At 41.9% G+C, this 13,215-nt stretch overlaps 1 long non-coding RNA gene across 2 annotated transcripts; it reads left to right on the top strand.

The window, feature by feature from the left end:
* The first annotated feature begins 2,166 nt into the window (after nucleotides 1–2,166).
* Nucleotides 2,167–12,316, top strand: LOC144537173 (uncharacterized). Of its 2 annotated transcripts, none has more exons than XR_013503828.1 (5): nucleotides 2,167–2,255; nucleotides 7,707–7,841; nucleotides 8,309–8,404; nucleotides 10,484–10,552; nucleotides 11,737–12,316. It is a non-coding gene; the product is annotated as an uncharacterized LOC144537173 (long non-coding RNA). The 2 variants fall into 2 exon arrangements; XR_013503829.1 differs by lacking the exon at nucleotides 2,167–2,255 and adding an exon at nucleotides 5,481–5,867.
* Nucleotides 12,317–13,215: the final 899 nt, after the last annotated feature.

Below are 13,215 nucleotides of genomic sequence, written 5' to 3'. Positions count from 1 at the left end.
GACTTGTGTACAAGCTGATATATGGGTCTGATAACATTTTATTAAATCGTAATCGGACCACAGTGTTTGGGTGACTTCCTGTTCAGCCTGAAGGTTGCTGGAATCAGCTGGAAACTGTCCAACTTTACTGCGACTTTTTGTCGTCGTCCCCGGCTGCTCTCGTCCACTTTACAGGCGAGGCGCAGCTCATCTCCAACAAGCCTGTTGATCCACATTTGAATCCATTCATCCAGAAGATAATGGCCAATGAGAGTAATGGTTAGTTGGAACCCTAGACTAACGAAGTGAAAAGGCTCCCACCGTAAGCTGCTTTTTTAAAGGTGTTCCGTTTCCATAATGTGACGTGTGTTCAAACCAGTTTGTATTGTCTGTGATTGGAAAATATTTAGAAAGTGATGCACAGCTCAAACACTCGTGTGTTATTTAATCTTGAGTGATGACTCAGTGGAACCATACGGGTGACTTAACTCTCATCAGATATCAGAATCAGATTTCATGAGCACGCAAGTGTGAAAACATGCAGGAAATCTGACTCCCGCTCTCACAGTAAAACAAACAAACAAACAAAGCTGGGATGATCTACAGCACAAAACATCTGCTTAGAAATATAGGAAAGGGGATCTAGGATAGAACAACGTAATGTAATTCTTCTAAAATAAAACGCATCACATTCATTATTAATTTCACTTCAAAAAGAAGCTGCCACCAACGAGCCAGCTCAGCTTTTACAACACTGGGGCCAAAATATCCCAGTTGTTCAGTTGGACGTACAAGCCGAAGAGAGACGAGCCTGGTTTGTGCTAGAGCACAATTGACATTGACAGCTTTTTAAAAGCCCGAACCCGTTTACAGCCCGACATTATTCAAATGTGCGCACGCACACATCAGCTCTTTAGCCTTTTGTCAAGAATGAGTCATTTCTACATGTTTTAACATCATGTATTCATGACTAACGGAGGCTATCGGCCACTTGGAAGTTGGAACAAAGAAGTCCTCCAGAGGCCAGCCTCCGTTTCACCTCCTCGGCATCCATTCACACGCTAATCGAAACGCATCACCTGACCCCTCATTTGCCACGCAACCCGGAGCACGAGCCCGACCCCGTGTACAATGATAGAAATGAAGACGGGTTCGGGAAAAGATCTTCAGCTCTAGTTTGTGCTTCTACAGAATCCCATCTCTGAACCAAAACCCAGAAATCAGACAGTCCATAGTCCATCTAATAGAGACAGAAAGCAGTATGTATATAGTGCATTGTTGAGGTGTATTAGTAAAGTACATAGTGATCAAACAGAGTCCATTTGCAAAAGGAGAGGGAGCGAGCGCGGTGCAGGGGCTAGTGTTGGGTCTTGGTGTTGAGCAGCATTATGGTGTTGTGAAAAAAGCTGTTTCTGAGGCTGCTGGTGAGACTCCTCAGGCTCCTGTAATGTCAAAGTTATTTTAAAGGCCACACTGGAACAAGAGAATCACATCAGGGGCCTGACATGTAAAGGTCACTGACTTTTGTTTCATTGAAAAAGTCAAATATCTTTGACTGCAACACTGCGTGTCTCTTTGTAGCTTTTTTTTGTCATTTGTTTGTTTTTTTTCCAACTTTTTTATGTCTTTCTCAGGCGTTTTTGTCACTTTTTCTAAAAAGTCTCACTTTTTTTTTGACATTTTTGTCGCATTTTGTCACATTTTTGTCGACATAAAGCCCTACAAAAGTCAGCAAAAGAGTTCATTAGCCATCACAGAATTAATCAAATACAGCAACCTGTTTCACAGCCTGAATAAGAAAAATCTCTGCTGCTTCTCGGGGAGGTTTTCAGTCTCAAAGTCTGTAAATCTGCCAAATTCTGCTTTGTGTGTCGCGTAATTCCAGTTTGAAAAAACAGTTTCCCGTTTGTCATAATCTGCGAGGGGCCGGATTCGGCCCGCAGGCCTTGAGTTTGGCACATGAATATAATAAAATACAGACAAAACAATACAAAACACAGATTACATGCAACAATATACACAAAGGGAAATATATGAGAGTCTTGTTAGAAAGAAGTGTCAATAAAGTGTTTCATAGAAGAGAGTGTGTAATCTCAGGAAGCTTGGCTGTGCTCTGATCAGATGTTGGAGGCGTGGCATCAGGACTAATCTAACCTGGCGTACGGTCAACAAAATGTCATGTAGCAAAGAACTGGTTTGTTCCAGCAGAGGAGAGATCAAAATGAGAATAAACGGCGTTCTGATTTCAGTCTGCAATAACGTCCAAACTACAGCAGGTGAGTGCTGATTGTGTGTGTGTGTGTGTGTGTGTTTGAAGTTTGTTTGCTTGTGTGTGAAGATGTCATGTAGCTATATACACACACACATATATATATATATATATAAAGTTCCCATAGGGACATGTACATGTCTATTCAGTGTGTGTGTGTGTGTGTGTGTGTGTGTGTGTGTGTGTGTTTGAAGTTTGTTTGCTTGTGTGTGAAGATGTCATGTAGCTATATACACACACACATATATATATATATATATATATACTATATATATATATATATATATATATATATAAAGTTCCCATAGGGACATGTACATGTCTATTCAGTGTGTGTGTGTGTGTGTGTGTGTGTGTGTGTGTGTGTGTGTGTGTGGTGGTGGAAGAAGTATTCAGATCCTTTACTTTAATAAAAGTACTAATAGGCTACTCTGTTACAAGTAGAAGTCCTGCATTGACAATGTAACTTGAGTAAAAGTCTGTAAGTATCATCAGGAAAATGTACTTAAAGTATTAAAACATTGTAGAAAGAGTAAAGGATCCAACCAGCTGTGTGTTTAATGGTCTGATCATCTCAGCTGGACTTGTAGTCGTTATATTGTTGGTTAGTTTACTTTAGAATAAAACATCAGATGTTATAATCTACATGTGTTTTGTGTGCAGTAATCTGAATGTGTAAAGTAACTAAAGCTGTAACAGATGAATGTAGTGGAGTAAAAAGTACTATATTTCTCTCTGAAATGTAGCGGAGTAGAAGTAGAAAGTGGCATGAAAAGAAAAGACTCAAGTAAAGTACAAGTACCTCAACATTTGTACAGAAATCTTAAGATGTTTTAAAACATAAAACGCAATTTCTGCCCCGTTTGTATTGTTTTACTGCTCTCACAGTTATTGTCATTATATATCATTACATTATTTACAATACGCAGCGTGATTTTTAATGATTTTTTAGGGGGGGGGCAACTCTCAGGTGACACAGGTCCTGACTAGACTAACTGGTGTGCAAACAGCAGGAAGTGTTTTTCTAATCTTTCTGATGAACAACTGAAAGATTGTGAATATGTGACAGGCTCAGATTAATATTCTAAGTGTCTGACAACATTATGAAAGGATTTCTAAGGAGGTCGACCTTTCTGTTAAAGAGTAAGATCCTTTTTTTAAACATTAAAAACATCCGCGAAATCGCGTTCGCTAAACCCACCAGACTCCATGCAAATAAACAGTGATTTTAGCATCGTAGAATACACTTCATTCAAAGTCGACAGAAACAAAATAAAACTATGAAAATCCGTTTTGGGTCGTGTTTCCACTTTTCCAACCATCACAACTCTAGTTTTGATTGAAATAAACACATAGTTTACCGATTTACATGTGAAAATATGTTGGCTCTATACACGCTAAAAGTATTGTTTTTTTAAATGGAGTCTGGTGGGTTTAGTAAATTATAAGTCAAGTTTGAGTCCCTTTTGCCGACGGGTTTTGGCTGTTTTTGGTGACGTTTTTGCCACTTTTTACGACATTTTGTGGCGTCAAGTCATGTCATCAAGTCAAGTCATCTTTATTAGTCAATTTCTTCACATATACTAGACATGCAGAGGACTCGAAAGTTCGTTTTTCACCATCCCACGGTGAAGAAGAAAAAAACAGATAATACAAGACATTCCTACCACAAGAGTGAAAAAAAAAGTGCTCAACAGATAACACAACATATAACACTAAAACATAACAATAAAACAATAAACGGCAACAATATCACAAGACGATCATAAAGACAAAAAACACAAGAATGTCACAAGCAGCAAACATTGTTATATCATGTGGTCTGGTAGTGCAGAAAGGTGTGCAAAAATGCAACAGTGCAACATGGGTCGTCTTTCCACTTTTCCAACCAACACCACTCTAGTTTCGGTTGAAATAAACACATAGTTTACAGATTTACATGTGAGAATATGTTGGCTCTATACACGCTAAAAGTATTGCTTTTGCTAGCCTGGTCCTACCAGACTCTGGTCCATCAGCCTGGTCCTACCAGACTCTGGTACACTAGCCTGGTCCTACCAGACTCTGGTCCATTAGCCTGGTCCTACCAGACTCTGGTACACGAGCCTGGTCCTACCAGACTCTGGTCCACTAGCCTGGTCCTACCAGACTCTGGTACACTAGCCTGGTCCTACCAGACTCTGGTACATTAGCCTGGTCCTACCAGACTCTGGTACACTAGCCTGGTCCTACCAGACTCTGGTCCATCAGCCTGGTCCTACCAGACTCTGGTCCTACCAGACTCTGGTCCATTAGCTTGGTCCTACCAGACTCTGGTCCATTAGCCTGGTCCTACCAGACTCTGGTACACTAGCCTGGTCCTACCAGACTCTGGTCCATCAGCCTGGTCCTACCAGACTCTGGTCCGTTAGCCTGGTCCTACCAGACTCTGGTACACTAGCCTGGTCCTACCAGACTCTGGTCCATCAGCCTGGTCCTACCAGACTCTGGTACACTAGCCTGGTCCTACCAGACTCTGGTCCATCAGCTTGGTCCTACCAGACTCTGGTCCGTTAGCCTGGTCCTACCAGACTCTGGTACACTAGCCTGGTCCTACCAGACTCTGGTCCATCAGCCTGGTCCTACCAGACTCTGGTACACTGGCCTGGTCCTACCAGACTCTGGTCCATCAGCCTGGTCCTACCAGACTCTGGTACACTAGCCTGGTCCTACCAGACTCTGGTACACTAGCCTGGTCCTACCAGACTCTGGTCCATTAGCCTGGTCCTACCAGACTCTGGTACATTAGCCTGGTCCTACCAGACTCTGGTCCATTAGCCTGGTCCTACCAGACTCTGGTACACTAGCCTGGTCCTACCAGACTCTGGTACATTAGCCTGGTCCTACCAGACTCTGGTCCATTAGCCTGGTCCTACCAGACTCTGGTACACTAGCCTGGTCCTACCAGACTCTGGTCCATTAGCCTGGTCCTACCAGACTCTGGTCCGTTAGCCTGGTCCTACCAGACTCTGGTACATTTCATTGGTCCAGAGACTCTGGCCTCTCTCCATTGACAAGTGTTAACTTCCTTGAAGGCGGTACTCTGTTGAAGTTTAAAACTATTGGATCTGCCCAGAGCCACTCTGGATCTGCCCAGAGCCGCTCTGGATCTGCCGTAACCAATTGCTAACGTTTGGTCGCGACGTCGGCTTAGCATCGCTAGCGTTAGCCTTAGCTAACTCCTTCACCACTAACGGAGCGAGCTCGAAAATCAAACTGTTCCCGAACCCCGTGGGGAGGAGGGCCACAACATCACGGCCCCCAACACAACTCAGCAAAGGTTGTTCTTGCTCGGGCTTTAACTTCTGGATATTCAGCAGCGTTGCTGCCACAACGGACCGAATGGCTTCACTCACATCTTTCTCCACCGCCATTACAGAACTACAACTCGTCACGACCTCAACGTCATCGTTCTCAGCCCCTCCCTCTGTTCGCTGGTTGGACCGGTATAGATTGGGCCGGAGAAAACCCAAGAATATACCGCGAACCCAGACGTAGTAGTGAAGGGAAATGAAAATTGAGCGGAAGTACGTAGGAGGGCGGAGCCAGGCTAGTATTCAGGGGCCAGTCTGGGTTAAAAGTGAGTAATGCAAACCTAAACTCAAGTATTTCTACACTGTCAGAGCCCTTTCACATTCATTTAAATTCACGTTAAAAGCCGCCAGCTGAACTCTGCTGAACTCTGCTGAACTCTGCTGAACCAGGCGAAGACTTTAAGAAAATAAAAGCCTCAGACTCCCTGAATGCTTGAGGTGTTGAGCTCACTGTTCTTCAGGTTAATAAGTGTTTATGTGACGGCATCCTGCCAAGAGGAAATACATGTCCCTGCCTTTATTTATAGAAGCTAAAGGCCAAAGTACAGAACAATGTTTATCCGTGCAGGGTGTGTGTTGCACGGATTGTTTTTTAAAGAAGGATCTGTCTACACATGCAACTACTCTCAACTTTTTGCAACAACGAAAGAAATAAGAAATAAAACCTCAACGTGTGGAGTCTTTAATATGAAGTTTGAGTGGCTGCAAAAAGAAGAAATATGAAGTGGGAATCTCAAATATAAGGGGCATCTTAGAGAAGATATGTATGGATATTTTTTTACTTTGCATTGACAGTAGTGGATCGTGGGGTCACGATATAAATTAAGATCGATGTTACACCTTGTAAAAATATTTCTACTGTCTAGATGGGTTATTCTCAGTATAAAAGCTTATAATATACTGTGAGTTGTGTGTAGTCATGAGACGTGGACTCGGACACAAATGGTTAGCTTAAGCTTTGATTACATTATAGGTCAGGAAGTGTATGTTAGGAACTGTTTTTCAGTACAAGACGGAGAGGTGGAATGGCAGGATGGGTGGCTCTCGGGTCAGTGTGTGTGTGTGTGTGTGTGTGTGTGTGTGTGTGTGTGTGAACTGCAGAATCTGCCCGGAGACAGAGAGGACGATGCCGTCAAGGAAGAATATAAAAGATTAGGGATATAGTTAGACGGTGTTCATAATCTGACAGAGACTTTGTTGACTTGAACTCTGTATACTTTGTCTGCGGTTAGGTTGTCTTAGTGTCATTTTTGGGAACCCACAATTGTGTTTTATAAGCTTAAATGCTAGACTTCAGTAAACGTTGCTTAACTGACCTCTTCGTCTCAGATTGATCCTTGAGTTCTGGTAAACTTAAGTCCGATGAAAGAAGGCACGGGAATTAATACATTGGAGTCATATATGACAGGCCTTAGGGCCTTATTTTTAGTTAGTATCACAAAATATTGAGAAAAGCTCCCTGTTATTTGAGAAACTAACATAGAATAACTTCCAGGCAGGCTCTAAGCCAGACATGTTTAGTTTACTGACATGCTTTTATTTAAGAGAAACAGTTCAATATGTTGACTGTACTATAGCATATCTCAGATAGCTTTCTCACTAACAGTTTGGGCCTCATAAAGCAGGCAAGAAAGTTCCTTAGCCATCATAGAAAAAAGTGCCAATAAAGGCAACAAAAACACTGGAAAAAGTGACAGAAACGTTGGAAAAAGTGGCAGAAACATTATAGAAAGAGTCAGACATTTTGAAAAACCAAAAATGTCAGAAAAGGGCTCAGAAACGTCAAAGAAACCCGCCAAAAACTTCAGAAATAGTGACAAAAACGTTGGGAAAAGTGACAAAAACTAGGCGGGCCAAAATGTATTGTGAACCTAAATTGATATGCGGGCCGAATCAAAGTCTGCGAGGGGCCGGATTTGGCCCTCGGGCCTCTAGTTGGACACACATGCCCTAGATAACGATAAAGTTGTGTTTTGAACCCTGCACCGAGCTACATTTTGCTGCAAGAGTTGCTGCTGTCATTCTACTGAGACAGCCAGCTCTTTTGAATTATTGCAGCTTTTATGACTGACACACCTGCGTTTTGTGCTGTGACTGTGATTCAGGTGATCCGCTGGCGTGAGACTCAACATGCGGCTCAGTGAGGATCAGGAGGACGAGCGGGCGGCGGGGTGCGCAGCCTGCAGCCGTCGCAAGAACACCGAGGATCCCCAAATCAGCCTCCGACCCCCGAGTGCAAAGTGAGAGACTTCACACACAACACGAGGCAGTCAGGCTCAGAGAACGCCATAAAATAACAGAGAAGTACATTTTATCTTGAGGGAAAGATAAAGGCAGCGGCTTCGTACAAAGTGATAAAGAATGCAAACATAAAACATATCAAATACAACATTTCAAAATGTAAAACTCACTTAAAGGAGCAGGCACACTGCAAAAAAAGCCACATCTTACCAAGTATATTCATCACTTTTACACGATGCATCTTAAATATCTTGTTTTCAGTCGTATACCAAAGAAAACAAGCTTTTCTTGACACCTCATAAGGGTTTTAAGCTGCAAGCTGCTGCTGTTACGTGTTGTTTAAAAAAGATGGATCATCTTGTTTGAAGATCAGATCTTATTTTAAGATTGTTTTAACACCTGGTATTCATTGTTACTGACGTGGCCTTGTTTCCAGTGCAGTCCTGACTTTCTTTCTCTGTTTCAGTGAGGAGAAACCGTTTTCTACCGCCGTTTATCTGCTGATGAAGAACAATCAACAGCTGATCGATTTCAACTTGGACCTGGAGCCTTCAGGGGGAAAGTAAGTTTTATGTACCAGGCCCGTAGACAGGGGGGGGGGGGGGGTTCAGGTGATTCAAACTGGTGATCTAACCCAAACCAAAGCCCTAATCTTGTTAAAACCATTACTTCTGTGAATATACTGCTCCCTTGTTGACTAAGTTTAAAAAGGCAAGCATGCAGAAGCTTAAAGTGCCCATATTATAAAAACAATCCCTTTTTCTGGGATTTGGGGAGTTATTTTGTGTCTCTGGTGCTTCCACACGCATACAAACGTTGAAAGAAAACCCTCCATGCTGTTCTGAGTGAGATACGGTTTCTGAATGTGTCCGGCCTTCAGTCTCCGGGTGAGCTGGTCAACATCTGCACGGCTTTCTACGTCACTAGCCGAGACGAGGGGGCTAGGGGGCTAACCGTTAGCATGCAAGCGTTAGCATGCTAGCTCGTTCTCAATGGCAAAACACTGCTACAACACACACTAGTTCACCATAATCTCCAAAAGAACTACTTCCATGTCCCTGTTCTGCAGGTATTCCACACAAAGGTGGAAGTGCGCCCTCGTTTAGAAGAAGTCTCCCGGCTAATCCTGCCTTGTTCTACTGAAGTTGGAGAAACAGCTAGCTAGCTCATGTAGTCCTTACCTAGCTACTGAGCATGTGGTCCTTACCTAGCTACTGAGCGTGTAGTCCTTACCTAGCTACTGAGCGTGTAGTCCTTAACTAGCTACTGAGCGTGTAGTCCTTACCTAGCTACTGAGCGTGTAGTCCTTAACTAGCTACTGAGCGTGTAGTCCTCACCTAGCTACTGAGCGTGTAGTCCTCACCTAGCTACTGAGCGTGTAGTCCTTAACTAGCTACTGAGCGTGTAGTCCTTACCTAGCTACTGAGCGTGTAGTCCTTACCTAGCTACTGAGCGTGTAGTCCTTACCTAGCTACTGAGCGTGTAGTCCTTACCTAGCTACTGAGCGTGTAGTCCTTACCTAGCTACTGAGCGTGTAGTCCTTACCTAGCTACTGAGCGTGTGGTCCTTACCTAGCTACTGAGCGTGTAGTCCTTACCTAGCTACTGAGCGTGTAGTCCTTACCTAGCTACTGAGCGTGTAGTCCTTAACTAGCTACTGAGCGTGTAGTCCTCACCTAGCTACTGAGCGTGTAGTCCTCACCTAGCTACTGAGCGTGTAGTCCTTACCTAGCTACTGAGCATGTAGTCCTTACCTAGCTACTGAGCATGTGCGACTGCCAACAAAGATGTTCCAGCAGTGAGAGGTCTCACTCTGTAGCTAAAACAGAGACCTGAACACAGGGTGAAAAGAGGAGCTGCAGCAATGAGCAGAACAACAAAAATATGGTGTTTTTTAATAATTAAACCATGTAAACCTATTCTGGTACAACCTCTAAATACTATTATGAACCTGAAAATGAGCATATGGCCACTTTAAGGTTGCTCATAATGACTGTATGAGGACACTGCTCAACAAACCCAGGTGCTCTAGTGCGAGGGACCTGTTTTGTAATGCAGGGGTCAGCACCTTCCAGGCACTATTGAGGAGTCTCCCAAGTGTCTTTTTTATTTCATATGTTTTTGTGGCATTTTAGGCCTTTATTTGTATAGGACAGCTTAGACATGAAAGGGGAGAGAGAGGGGGGAATGACCACTGCGTCAAGGAGTAAACCTATATATATGGGCGCCCACTCTACCAGGTGAGCTAACCAGGCGCCCGGTATAAGTGTCTTTTATAGAAATGCAGTACTGTTGTTTCTTTTGTTTTTATTTCTCTGTATATGTTTACCTTCCTCTTTTTAATATATGTTGTATGTCATGTCTGTGTCTTCTGAATGGACCTCGAGTCTGGCAATAAACGTATCGTATCAACAATCCACGAAACTAACTTTATGCACTCATAGCTAAATGTTTGAGGCATGTGTGTGTGTGTGTGTGTGTGTGTGTGAGTGTGTGTGTGTGTGTGTGCGTGGCCAGTTTTGATTATTGGGGGGGTTGTAAGCGCCCCATCCCCCCTGTAAATTATGCCCTTGTGAACTGGTATATTTGTGTGTATTTGTGCAGAGCAGATATCAACCGGTGATCTCTGAATGTGATTTCAGACTGGTGTGCAAGAGGACGAGCAGTATGCCATTTTCTCTCTGTTTCTAGACTCCAGGCTGAACTTTACAGTAAGTCCACGTCTCTTTTGTTCATGTTACACCAGACTGGGCTGTCCTTAGAAATCAAACATGTCAAACTTGAGGCCTGGGGGCCAAATCCTGCCCCTCACAAATTTTGATCCGGCCCGCATATCTATTTAGTTTCACAATAAATCGGAAACTATTTTTTAAACTGCAATTACGCAACACTGAGAGCAGGGTTTGGCAGATGTGCCGACTCCAAAATTCCCAGAAGCATTTTCATATTCAGACTGTGAAACCGGTTGCTGTGTGGGAGCCTGTATTTAAAAATGTAATCATTGTTGTGCTCGCTTTGCTAAACTCTTTGATGGCTAAGGAACTTTTTTAGGGCTTTATGCCAAAGTCAAGTTTGTGTCCCTTTTGCCGACGGGTTTTGGCTTTTTTTGGTGATGTTTTTGCCACTTTCTACGACATTTTGTGGCGCCTTTTCCAATGTTCACAAAGTGCTCGTTTTGCCGCTGACAGACAGATTAATATTCTAAGTGTCTGACAACATTATGAAAGGATTTCTAAGGAGGTCGACCTCTCTGTTAAAGAGTAAGATCCTTTTTTTAAACATAAAAACATCCACGAAATTGCGTTCGCTGAACCCACCAGACTCCATGCAAATAAACAGTCATTTTAGCATCGTAGAATACACTTCATTCAAAGTCGACAGAAACAAAATAAAACTATGAAAAGCCTTTTTGGGTCGTGTTTCCACTTTTCCAACCATCACAACTCTAGTTTTTATTGAAATGAACACATAGTTTAATGATTTACATGTGAAAATATGTTGGCTCTGTACACTCTAAAAGTATTGTTTTTTTAAATGGAGTCTGGTGGGTTTAGCAAACTGTAAGTCAAGTTTGTGTCCCTTTTGCCGACGGGTTTTGGCTGCTTTTGGTGACATTTTTGCCACTTTTTACGACATTTTATGGTGCATTTTCCAATGTTTTTGTCGCTTTTTTCTTTGATGGATAAGTTCCTTTTTCGGGGCTTTATGTCGACCGAGCTGTAAGTGAGAGACGAGTACGAGACATGCAGTCATACAGTCAAAGATATTTGACTTTTTTGACAAAATAAAAGCATGTCAATAAACTCGACATGTCTGGCTCTGTGATTCTCATTTTCATTGTGCCCTAAGTGAAGTTGAGTTGGACTCTAAATAATAATGTAAATATATCCCAAAGGTTATGATGCTGCCAAGAGGAATGAATCCATGAAGAGCGGCCATCGACAGGAAACCCGACATTCATTTATTCTGCTGATGCTGCTCATTGATGAGGTTGTGGAGCGAGAACAGCGCTACGTTTATTCAGACCTACAGCTGGAGATGAAAATACAAACTGAGCTGTTGCAGTTAGATTGTAATCATGTCTGAATTTCTGCACGTTTTATTTTAATGTAATCTTTTGCGAGTGTTGCTATGACGCTAAAAACAGAACAAAGCCGCAAAGATCTTTGTCGCTTTTTTCTACGTTTTTGACATTTTTGACATTTTTGCCTCATTTTCCAAGGTTTTTGTCACTTTTTCTGACGTTTTTGACACTTTTTCTGACATTTTTGCCCCATTTTCCAAGGTTTTTGTCACTTTTTCTGACGTTTTTGTCACTTTTTCTGACGTTTTTGACACTTTTTCTGACATTTTTGACACTTTTTCTGACATTTTTGCCCCATTTTCCAAGGTTTTTGTCACTTTTTCTGACGTTTTTGACACTTTTTCTGACACTTTTTCTGACATTTTTGCCCCATTTTCCAAGGTTTTTGTCACTTTTTCTGACATTTTTGCCCCATTTTCCAAGGTTTTTGTCACTTTTTTCTGACATTTTTGACACTTTTTCTGACATTTTTGACACTTTTTCTGACATTTTTGACACTTTTTCTGACATTTTTGCCCCATTTTCCAAGGTTTTTGTCACTTTTTCTGACGTTTTTGACACTTTTTCTGACATTTTTGACACTTTTTCTGACATTTTTGCCCCATTTTTCCAAGGTTTTTGTCACTTTTTTCTGACGTTTTTTGACACTTTTTCTGACATTTTTGCCTCATTTTCCAAGGTTTTTGTCACTTTTTCTGACGTTTTTGACACTTTTTCTGAAATTTTTGCCTCATTTTCCAAGGTTTTTGTCACTTTTTCTGACATTTTTGCCCCATTTTCCAAGGTTTTTGTCACTTTTTCTGACGTTTTTTTCACTTTTTCTGACACTTTTTCTGACATTTTTGCCTCATTTTCCAAGGTTTTTGTCAATTTTTTCTGACATTTTTGCCTCATTTTCCAAGGTTTTTGTCACTTTTTCTGAAGTTTTTGACACTTTTTCTGAAGTTTTTGACACTTTTTCTGACACTTTTTCTGACATTTTTGACACTTTTTCCAAGGTTTTTGTCACTTTTTCTGACATTTTTGCCTCATTTTCCAAGGTTTTTGTCACTTTTTCTGACGTTTTTGACACTTTTTCTGACGTTTTTGACACTTTTTCTGACATTTTTGCCTCATTTTCCAAGGTTTTGTCACTTTTTCTGACATTTTTGCCCCCTTTTCCAAGGTTTTTGTCACTTTTTCTGACGTTTTGACACTTTTTTCTGACATTTTTGACACTTTTTCTGACATTTTTGACACTTTTTCTGACATTTTTGCCCCATTTTCCAAGGTTTTTGTCACTTTTTCTGA

This window comes from Sander vitreus, chromosome 22 (genome assembly GCF_031162955.1).
Source record: "Sander vitreus isolate 19-12246 chromosome 22, sanVit1, whole genome shotgun sequence".
Lineage (NCBI taxonomy): Eukaryota > Metazoa > Chordata > Actinopteri > Perciformes > Percidae > Sander > Sander vitreus.
The sequence above is the reverse complement of the archived record's forward strand: the minus strand, read 5'-3'. Positions and strand labels throughout refer to the sequence as shown.